Consider the following 12,358-nt stretch of genomic DNA (forward strand, 5'->3'; position numbering starts at 1 on the left):
ACCACAAAGATACAAATTCCATTGATGTTCATCTATTTTGATTTGATTTGATTTGATTTTCACTTGCCTCAACAGGTCTTCACAGGTCTTCACAAGTGTCACAGGAAGGAAGGAAGGTATGCACAGGTGGACTGACTACGTCCCAAGTAGGGGCCACGGGTTATGGCCTGACTAGTCTTGCCGGGTCTTCGGTTGGTGTTTTTATGTGCCACCGACACAGGTGCCAGATGAGGCTGGCGAACGGCCACGATCGGATGGTGTTTGTTATGTGCCCACGTCACAGAGGCCAGTCGATGCGGTACTGGCTACGGCCACGTTCAGATGGTTTTCTTGTGTGCCAACGGTACTGGTACCACAAAGATACAAATTCCATTGATGTTCATCTATTTTGATTTGGTTTGATTTGATTTGATTTGATTTTCACTTGCCTCAACAGGTCTACACAAGTGTCACACACTTGCCTCAACAGGGCTTCACAAGTGTCATAAGTAGGTGTCACACACTTGCCTCAACAGGTCTTCACAAGTGTCATAAGTAGGAAGGTATGCACAGGTGGACTGACTACGTCGCCGGGTCTTCGGATGGTGTTTTTATGTGCCACCGACACAGGTGCCAGATGAGGCTGGCGAACGGCCACGATCAGATGGTGTTTGTTGTGCCCACAGCACGGAGGCCAGTCGATGCGGTACTGGCTACGGCCACGTTCAGATGGTTTTCTTGTGTGCCACCGGTACTGGAACCACAAAGATACAATTTCCATTGATGTTCATCTATTTTGATTTGGTTTGATTTTCACTTGCCTCAACAGGTCTCACAAGTGTCACACACTTGCCTCAACAGGTCTCACAAGTGTCACACACTTGCCTCTGCCTCAACAGGTCTTCACAAGTGTCACACACTTGCCTCAACAGGTCTTCACAAGTGTCATAAGAGGAAGGTATGCACAGGTGGACTGACTACGTCGCCGGGTCTTCGGATGGTGTCTTTATGTGCCACCGACACAGTGCCAGATGAGGCTGGCGAACGGCCACGATCGGATGGAGTTTGTTGTGCCCACAGCACGGAGGCCAGTCGATGCGGTACTGGCTACGGTCACGTTGGGTGGTTTTCTTGTGTGCCACCGGCACTGGTACCACAAAGAATACAATTCCACTGATGTTCATCTATTTTGATTTGTTTTGATTTGATTTTCACTTGCCTCAACAGGTCTTCATAAGTGTCACAAGAAGGAAGGTATGCACAGGAGGACTGACTATGTCCCAGGTAGGGACCACGGGTTATGGCCTGACTAGTCTTGCCGGGTCTTCGGTTGGTGTTTTTATGTGCCACCGACACAGGTGCCAGATGAGGCTGGCGAACGGCCACGATCGGATGGTGTTTGTTATGTGCCCACGTCACAGAGGCCAGTCGATGCGGTACTGGCTACGGCCACGTTTGGATGGTTTTCTTGTGTGCCAACGGTACTGGTACCACAAAGATACAAATTCCATTGATGTTCATCTATTTTGATTTGGTTTGATTTGATTTGATTTGATTTTCACTTGCCTCAACAGGTCTACACAAGTGTCACACACTTGCCTCAACAGGGCTTCACAAGTGTCATAAGTAGGTGTCACACACTTGCCTCAACAGGTCTTCACAAGTGTCATAAGTAGGAAGGTATGCACAGGTGGACTGACTACGTCGCCGGGTCTTCGGATGGTGTTTTTATGTGCCACCGACACAGGTGCCAGATGAGGCTGGCGAACGGCCACGATCAGATGGTGTTTGTTGTGCCCACAGCACGGAGGCCAGTCGATGCGGTACTGGCTACGGCCACGTTCAGATGGTTTTCTTGTGTGCCACCGGTACTGGAACCACAAAGATACAATTTCCATTGATGTTCATCTATTTTGATTTGGTTTGATTTTCACTTGCCTCAACAGGTCTTCACAAGTGTCACACACTTGCCTCAACAGGTCTCCACAAGTGTCACACACTTGCCTCTGCCTCAACAGGTCTTCACAAGTGTCACACACTTGCCTCAACAGGTCTTCACAAGTGTCATAAGAGGGAAGGTATGCACAGGTGGACTGACTACGTCGCCGGGTCTTCGGATGGTGTCTTTATGTGCCACCGACACAGGTGCCAGATGAGGCTGGCGAACGGCCACGATCGGATGGCGTTTGTTGTGCCCACAGCACGGAGGCCAGTCGATGCGGTACTGGCTACGGTCACGTTTGGGTGGTTTTTCTTGTGTGCCACGGCACTGGTACCACAAAGAATACAATTCCACTGATGTTCATCTATTTTGATTTGTTTTGATTTGATTTTCACTTGCCTCAACAGGTCTTCATAAGTGTCACAAGAAGGAAGGTATGCACAGGAGGACTGACTATGTCCCAGGTAGGGACCACGGGTTATGGCCTGACTAGTCTTGCTGGGTCTTCTCACGCACAGCATACTTCCATAGGTCTCGGTCTCTAGACATTTCCTTAGTGAGACCTAAAGTTCGTAGGTCGTGCTTCACCACCTCGTCCCAGGTTTTCCTGGGTCTACCTCTTCCACAGGTTCCCTCAACTGCTAGGGTGTAGCACTTTTGCACACAACTATCTTCAGCCTTTCTCGTCACATGACCATACCAGCGCAGCCGTCTCTCTTGCACACCACAACTGACGCTTCTTAGGTTCAACTTTTCTCTCAAGGAACTTACACTCTGACGATTATGAACACTGACATTACACATCCATCGGAGCATACTGGCTTCATTTCTTGCGAGCTTACGCATATCCTCAGCAGTCACGGCCCATGTTTCACTACCATGTAGCATGGCTGTACGTACACATGCATCATACAGTCTGCCTTTTACTCTGAGCGAGAGGCCTTTTGTCACCAGCAGGGGTAAGAGCTCTCTAAACTTTGCCCAGGCTATTCTTACTCTAGCAGTTACACTTTCAGCACACCCACCCCCGCTACTGACTTGGTCTCCTAGGTAGCGGAAGCTATCAACTACTTCTAGTTTGTCTCCCTGGAACGTGGCAGAAGTTGGTCTCTGCACATTTCCAGTGTTTATTGCTCCTGAGCATTTGCCACAGACAAAAACTATTTTCCTAGTTAGCCTTCCTTTGACATTGCTGCACCTCTTATGTGTCCATAGCTTACACTTGGTGCATCTTATAGAGTTTCTACCTACACCTTTTTTACAGATCGAGCAGGGCCATCTACCTGAAGGCGTATGTGATTGATCTACCTTCCTACTTATTAGGACTTTGGTTTTGGCTAGGTTGATTCTAAGGCCCTTCGATTCTAATCCTTGTTTCCACACCTGAAACTTCTCTTCCAGTTCTGATAGTGACTCAGCAATTAGAGCAAGGTCATCAGCATAGAGGAGCTCCCAGGGGCAACCTGTCTTGAATTCCTCCGCTATTGCCTGGAGGACTATGATAAATAGGAGGGGACTGAGGACTGAACCTTGGTGGACCCCAACCTCTACCCGGAATTCTTCACTGTACTCGTTGCCAACCCTCACCTTACTAGCAGCGTCTCTGTACATGGCTTGCACAGCTCTCACCAACCATTCTTCTATCCCTAGTTTCCTCATTGACCACCAGATAAGGGATAGGGGGACCCTGTCAAAGGCTTTCTCCAAGTCAACAAAAGCCAGGTACAAGGGCTTATCTTTGGCTAGGTATTTCTCCTGCAGCTGTCTTACCAGGAATATAGCATCAGTAGTACTTTTCCCTGGCACGAACCCAAACTGCATATCATCTAAGCTAACTCTCTCTCTAATTAGTTGGGCTATAACCCTCTCCGTAACCTTCATTACCTGATCCAGCAGCTTGATGCCCCTGTAGTTATTTGTCTCTAGGGCGTCGCCTTTACCTTTGTAGCAAGTTGACTATTATGCTGCTACACCAGTCATTGGGTATGACCCCCTCGTGTATCACCTGGTTAACTATATGGGTGACTAAGCTATAGCCGACACCACCAGATATTTTGAGCATCTCTGCAGTAATTCCTGATGGGCCTGGGGCTTTCCCTGTTTTCATGCTTCTAATTGCCTTATCTACTAAGGAACTGTTAACTCGGATTGCTGGTCCCTCTGTTGGGTTGTATATATGTGTATGTGTATATATATATCGTGCATATACATTTATTTGCATGTATACATATGTATGTATGTATGTATCTATCTATCAGTATATATATATATATATATATATATATATATGTATATATATATATATATATATATATATAATTTGTTTGTGTAATGCCACATATTTATTGTATACATACATATATATAAATATATAAATATATATATATATTATATATATATATATATATATATGTATATACTTATATATTTGTGTGTGTGTGTGTAATGTCACATATTTATTGTATTTATATACATTGTATATTGTATATGTTATATATATCTAAAAATAAATATATGGTGTCATATACAAATGTATTTAGTTTTGCTGTAGCAATAGGATCCTCCACCAGGGCCAATTTAGTAACTTCAGGTGTACAGAGTGATTGGAAAGTAACTTCCAGTATAAAAATATTTATAAATTATTCATTAATTACAAAAAAATGGATGTGAAAGACAATCTTTTAGCATAAGGTTTTATTTAAAATTAGATGCGGGTTCCCGATGTTGCCACCCACTTCTTGAGTCGCCCAGGAATTGTATCAACCGATTTCAGTAGAAACTCCTGTGGGATGGAAGAAGACAACTTCTCATATTCGCCCTTCAAGTTCTTCGAAAGTCTTTGGTTTGGTACATAAGATTTGTTCCTTTAACGAACCCCAGAGAAAGAAGTCACAGAGTGTTAAGTTGAGACTTCTGGCTGGCCACTCACACGGACATCAATGGCCCATCCATCTCCTGGGAAACTGGGCATTCAGTCACAAGAGCAATACAATTAAAGAATAAATTCTAATACTTGAAAAAGCAAACAAAAAATTTGAGAAAAAAATGACAATTAATAAATGAATTATAAGTATTTTAAAATAGGGAGTCAGTTTTCACTCACCCGGTAGATAAATCTAAATGGTTTTATTGTTACATAAGCAGATTTGAGAAACTGACAAACCTCTCCGTGTAATCCTGATCCAAAGTTGCGAAAAAAGGCCAACACAAGGACAAATTTCATGTTGAGAGAAACTAAATACATGCAGATATGATTTCAGATTTTATGTCAATGCTGAATTTTGTATTATCTCTATATATATAAACGGCAAAATGTCTGTGTGTGTGTCCTTTATACTAATCCACAATTTTTCAGTTAGAGGGCTCGCACTTTCTATGGTCATTCAAAACCGTCCAAGGGTTGTCGTGCACATCTTTACATTTCCCCAGTCACCCTGCAAAGCCATTAAAAAATCAATAGAAGTGAGTTTTTTGTGAATTTTCTATCCAAAACCCAATCAAAATGCCCGAAACTTGATACGCCAATTGAATGCCAGCTAGCTGTATGTGATTGGTCAGAGATTTGGACGGTACTCGCGTGTATGTGCACACGCATGCAGCTGTATGTGCATGCACTAGCACTATGACCTGGCAACACCGGGTCATAGTGCTAGTTTGGTATGAAACGGGAAAGCTTACTGCTTAAAATTGATGGACTATCCACTGAGACAATGGAAGTTCAAATTATCAAATGTTGCAGATATTTTTGGAAACACAACTGAGCAAAATGTATTCCTTCATGAGGCATGACTTCCTTCATTCCATTTCATTGTCATTGTTTGTGAGTGACATCTTCCCTCACCTCATCTCAGTGTTTCAGTCTTGTCTTTCATCTCAGTGTTTCAGTCTTGTCTTTTGTGAGTCGTCACCTCATAGCCATCCTTCAGAAGCCACGCCTTCCTTCATTTCATCTCATGGTTATCCTTCTTGTGTTCCTTCAACTACAGTTCATAATTATCTTTCATGAGTCATGTCTTTCTTCACCTCTCCTCACTCAATGGCTATCCCTTATGAGACGGCACATTTGGCATTATTCCATATTCCTGATGTTTGTGCTAAAAATCTTGTTGCTTCAGAAATTATCCGAAGAATGATATCTCAAAATGTTAAACCCATTTTGATTCCAGTTCTTTAATACAAGACATACGGCTCTAATTTGACTTCTGTCATAGGGCACCATTCTTCTGAAGAAATGTGCAGTCAATTAAATCGACCTAAAATATTCAACTGGTATTTTATATTAACTGTTCCCAACCTGTGGCCCGTGGAGCTCTTTGGATTATCAAATGTATTACTGGGAAACTAAGTTGAAAATTTGCATTGTGAGCTGCAGAATTACTCAATATAAAGCCTGTTAAAAATTGATATAATTTGCAAAATATCAAAGCAGTTTCTAGATGTGTCAGGATATTCTAACTTTTAGATGCACTTTTAAACAAAATTGATGATTGAGGTTCTCTAAGATTTAACCTGAAATTTGGAACTTGTATCAGCAAGACTTTGACCACTCTCAAAAAACAAACAAACGTGTTTTGGGGTTAATACTGTTATTTATTTAAGCTGCATATTCAGTTACATAAATGTTTCAGCTGAGAAATTAAACTGAGGAAAAATGTTAATTAATCCTTGTGGAACTTAATTTGAATGAAAGGATTAGGAATTTCTGCTTTTTTTTCCATCCACTTAGAATGGATTAAAGGCAAGGTGATCTCGGAAGGATTCGGAATCAGAAAGTGATTCCTTGAAACTGAATGTCAAAATCCGTTTTGTATAGCATTACTTTAACAAAATAGACAAAGTTTCAAAATGTTTTTTCAACTCCAGTGAACAAGAATCGTTGTTTGACTGATTTGAGAAGTAAACGGGATCCTTTTAACACACACATACAGGCACGCGCGCGTACACACATATTTGTATACATACATATAAAATATATCTGTATCTCTCCGTCTGTATATATATGCGCGCACACACACACACACATACATATATATATATACATACTAGATAAGGAAAATCTGATGAATAGATTGCATGTTATCACTTAGGTCCAGGAGGATAAAGTCAACGCCCATCTCACCAAGAAAATGACGAGTAACTGTCAACGTTATCTCTAAACGATTAACTTATACTTATAAATAATATCAGATAAAGAATGACTTGTCTGTTTGGGATTTGATTCACTGCTCATACGAATGATTTATGGCCGTCTTTCTCTGGTTCCCTGATTTGCCAACAAAAACAATTTAAACACAACACAATCAATGGCATCGGTTCTGCTCTGCGAATGGTAATGCCTCTCACTGGTTTTCTATATAAATCATATTCTCGCTGTCACTTCTAATAAGATGCTGATCCTCTTCACTCACAGTCGTTATCCGTACGTAAACTAAAATTTGAAAGCAGACATACGATGGCATCCGTAAGCATGGAACTTGTTAAGATCATCCAATGAAGATAGGAAAATTTACTCTTCTCTTCAATTGCTATATATATATATATATATATATATATATATATATAGATATATATATATATATATATATATATGTATGTATATTATACTGTCGAACGCACCCGTATATTGGACGGTTTAAGTTGCTTTGGTGGTATTTTTTTCGCCAAATACTTGAACTACCGAGAAGCTTTATGAGTAGTGTGTTTCCGATTAACCTTGGAACAGAAAGTGAAATTGAAGGCTGGTTATTGTGGAGGAGGTCATTGCACTTTAATGATCATAGGACATATGTTTGCAAACAATGCAAAGTAGAGTTACTGAAGTGTTCTGGGAGTAGATTATGGATAACGACTACAATGAAAGCGAAATTTCTTGTCAGAAACTGTCACATAAATGGTGAAAGGAAATTGAAGGAAGACGTTGAAACTTCCCTTCTACGAGTTTATTCTATTCAACAGCAAAGGGAGCTATTTTTTTCGTAGAGATAAGCTAACAAAAGCCCCTAACAGCGAGTGCTGCATAAAGTTAAATTGTTATGAAGCTTTCTGAAAGCTATGTGGAAGTGAAACTTTTATTTAAAGGTTGATTCTTTGGGACGAATCATATGTGATTGTTTACAAAAGGTTGAGTGAAAGGGGAAATTTTGCTGAGAAAAATTCAGAAACGAAAATGGTATCGTTTTGATTTAGCAGAATAGAGATACGTTGAATTGATTATTCGCTCCAGTTAAACGTGCCGTATGGAAATAGCTCCAACCTAACATCAAACATGAATGTGTACTTTTACTTTGTTGTGCTCCTTCTATCACACCATACAGAACGGGAAGCTCTGGACGCCATTTGAAAAGAATCTGATAAAAAAAATAAAGTGAAAACCGCTCCTGATATTTGTGTTGAACTGTTGTGTTATTGTATGGTGATTATCTAGAGTTTTCTGGGAATAAAACTTCAAGCCACTACAGTTCTATATTTAAGAGATGAGGAATTATGTACCCCATTTACATTAATTACCTTATTTACATTTGACGGATATATGTCCTGATCTTGTTTGTTGTTAACACAACGTTTCGGTTGATATACCCTCCAGCCTTTATCAGGTGTCTTGGGGAAATATCAAACGTGGGTTCTCATTCCTAAGGTATTTTTCGATGTTGTTGTTGTTGTTATTATTATTGTTATTATTATTATTATTCAGGTCACTACCTGGAATCGAACTCGGAATTTTGGGGTTAGTAGCCTGCACTCTTAACTATTACGCCATATGCTCGTAGGCATAATAATAATAATAATATCGAAAAATACCTTAGGAATGAGAATCCTGGTTCGAAATTTCCCCCAAGACACCTGATGAAGGCTGGAGGGTATATCAGCTGAAACATTGTGTTAACAACAAACAAATGAGGTGAAATATCCGTCAAATGTAAATAATGTTCGAGCCAGTATATAGATATTCAATAAAAGTTCTATACACATTAAATATCTCACTGTGTGTGTGTGTTAATAACAATAGTATCAACATAATGTGGTTGTATTCGGAATTCATTGACAATATGTTTATTTGACTTGTATTTATAAATTATGTTGTGAAAAATATGCATGATGGTTAAACCGAAAGTTTTGCGAAAGCTTGCAATGGAAATCGAATCGACCGGTTTCATATTCCATAAAAATCTTTCCACGTTTCTCTTACTTTTCTGTTCATAACCACACTGTATTCGTATTGACCGGCCCAACTTCAACTCTCGTTTCAAAATTCACTTATCATTGAAGACGGTTTCGCGTTTTCTGGCCAATGAAGAAAGCACTATGCAGAATTTGGCAGTGGATCTACAACAATGATGTGGATATTATGAGCGTGTGTGAAAGAGATTGTCTGAACGTGTCTTCGAAGTGGAGACCACTTGAGAAGAGATGACGTAGTTAATGAGCCACGTAAACAAAAGGCCAGGCAGCTCGGCGGGGTCGATATGTAACGGGACAAAATAATGAATCTAGTTTGAAAACAAGAGTTGACATCAGGAAGAGCATCTGGCCCAAGAAATTTCGAGAATCCCATAGAAAAAATACGGATATAAAACGATTGATGACAATTAGGATAAACGACCTGTGCAATGTTATGTAACTTTTTCACATTTAAAATAAGAATTCTCTATAAATACTAAAGAAAGAAAAAAAGGCTGGGGTGGGTGGAAAACAGGCAAATATTAATGGTTCTTAGTTTATCTTTTATCAGAAATATGAATAGAAGAAAAAATAGTAATCACAGAGAGATTTGAAATCGATATAGCAAAGTTTCCAAAGAATAGTGAAAGCGCCAAGATGAGCTTTTAAACCAAATTGTTTTCCCCAACGGCCTGTATAAACCGTGAACAAACAATACGTAAGTGTTACACTAAGATTTCTTGTAAGCAGAGAAAACAAAGTTTGCAAAGATATTCAGCCATTAATTCCAACACATAGAAACAAACAAACCAAAAAAAAAAGCGTATTAGAATTTATTTATTGATTCCCGTCAGCTTTTATCACTAAATATTTACATTCACTACACTAATGTTTTGGCGCCGTAAACATACCGAATGCATCGTAAAATTTCAAGATCGTTTCGATTAAGTGTTTAATGTTTGGACATTTACGATGAACGCAGCAGTCAAAAAGTCGAAATAAATTCGAATTTAGTACTTTCTGATTTTCTTTATTATAATTATCGTTGTTTTGTGATTTATCATTCTTAAGACTTAAATGGATTAACATATGACTTGTTTTTAGGAGAAACAGAGAACATATTATACAATGTCTTTGTATTTCAACAACAGAAATTTAATGACGTCTCACAGCGGTCATAGGAAGGTTTGAATAGAATTAACGGATCTCAACGCCAGTCAGATGTTGGGGGTGAAATATACTGACCTACAAGGCCTTCGGTGAAGGAGAGGTGTTCAATATATATTTTTCAGTTAGGAGACACTAAGTCAAATATCGCAAAGAAGGTAGTATAATCTCAGATATATATATGAAAAAAACACCTTTTATCAATTCGAAATGAACAACTAAATTACACCATCAAGAAAATTACATATAATAGAAATATTAAAAATAAAATAATAATATACCAATGATTAACTAAATTGCAAAATAATAATAAAAACGTATATATTTGGTAGAATAACGACACGTGTTTCGTGGCTATATTTAAGAAATAATTATAGTAAAAAAAATTAATTGTAGTAGTAAAATCACTTCAATATAAATGTATGTATGTGTATATATATATGTGTATATATATATATATATATATATATATATATATATATATATATATATATATACATACATACATACATATTTAAATCTATATCTATGTGTGTGTGTACATGCATGTATTCATATATGCGTACGTACATCACACACACACATATATTCACACAAGCACACATAGATATACTTGTAACGGAAATGTGCAATGAGAAATAGTTCTGGTTGAGAAAGGGGAGATAATATCAAGAATATATATATTGATCTATCTAACTTGCTTATCCCTACATTTACTCCTCTATCCGCTGAATATATATATATATATATATATATATGTATGTATGTATGTATGTATGTATCCCTAACTCTCCATTGAGCTCTAGGTTTGAAATTTTCAACGGCTGCAAACGTATGTATAAATATATTTTGAAGAATTTTAAAATTCTGCCTATACCTGATTAACTAGGGCGGCGAGCAGGCAGAAACGTTAGCGCGCCTGGCGAAATGCTTAGCGGTATTTCGTCTGCCGCTACGTTCTGAGTTCAAATTCCGCCGAGGTCGACTTTGCCTTTCATCCTTTCGGGGTCGATAAATAAAGTACCAATTTCGCACTGGGGTCGATGTAATCGACTTTATCCCTTTGTCTGTCCTTGTTTGTCCCCTCTATGTTTAGCCCCTTGTGGGCAGTAAAGAAATATATACCTGATTAACTCGTTGATATCTTTCCAGCCTTGTCATTTAAGGCCCAAGGAGGATAGCTCTTTTACCTTTCTGTCCTTTTTACATTTTAGTTTTTACTTTTCGCTTTTCTTCTCTAATTCAATTTTTTAGTACGTTATAATATGTGGCTTCAGTCTGATGAATACGCTTGAGATACTTTTCAACATATGAAACTATTAGTTGCACTTAAACACATGTATTGCGTCCTTTAAATAAATAATATTGATCTCTCACCAGATGGAGGGCTGTGTCAATACTAAGATGCTGGTACTCATTTCATTTGACCAGATTGGAGCAACGCGATGGAGCAATTTGCTCAATGATACAACAAACCGTTCGCTCTTGATTTCAGTTCTCTAAATACAAGGCTGCGTGATTCAATCAAATCCAAGTATTTGACCCATTAAATAAATTACAGAAATCTCTGAAAAAAGTCGATGTTCTGCAGAGTCAAGACAAAGTATTTTCCTTGATATTGAGTCATACCAGACGAAGTTTTGTTTTTGTTTTATCAACCGACGCAGCCATGATCAATATTTTTGTCACTGACGCTGCAATAATTAACTTTCATTGGCCTAAATAAAAAGCCTCTTATTACACATCAAACGAAGAATCAGAATAGAAATATCCGATTTCATTTCTTATGAACTCGCCCCGACTTTCGAACTTCACTGCATAACTCTAATGATACTGAACAACTCTATTAGTTTTCTTTTTTTATCTTCGAAACATTGACCTATCGAAAGGTAGAGTTTAGTTTTGTAATTAAACTGAATGATTCATTAATTTATTGTGAATGTCGTAAGCAGGCAATCATGAGCTTCAGTAATCGAATGGTTAATCTATTGAGATATGGGCCACGTTGACTTGAAACATATCGTATTATTTTTGTATGCAGTTAATTAATTTGCTAGAAACGGCAAATGAATCTGCCTTAAAGTTTACCCCCACAGTCTTAAAAATGAAAAG

The sequence above is a fragment of the Octopus sinensis genome, linkage group LG11 (genome assembly GCF_006345805.1).
Source record: "Octopus sinensis linkage group LG11, ASM634580v1, whole genome shotgun sequence".
In the NCBI taxonomy this organism is placed as follows: Eukaryota; Metazoa; Mollusca; class Cephalopoda; order Octopoda; family Octopodidae; genus Octopus; species Octopus sinensis.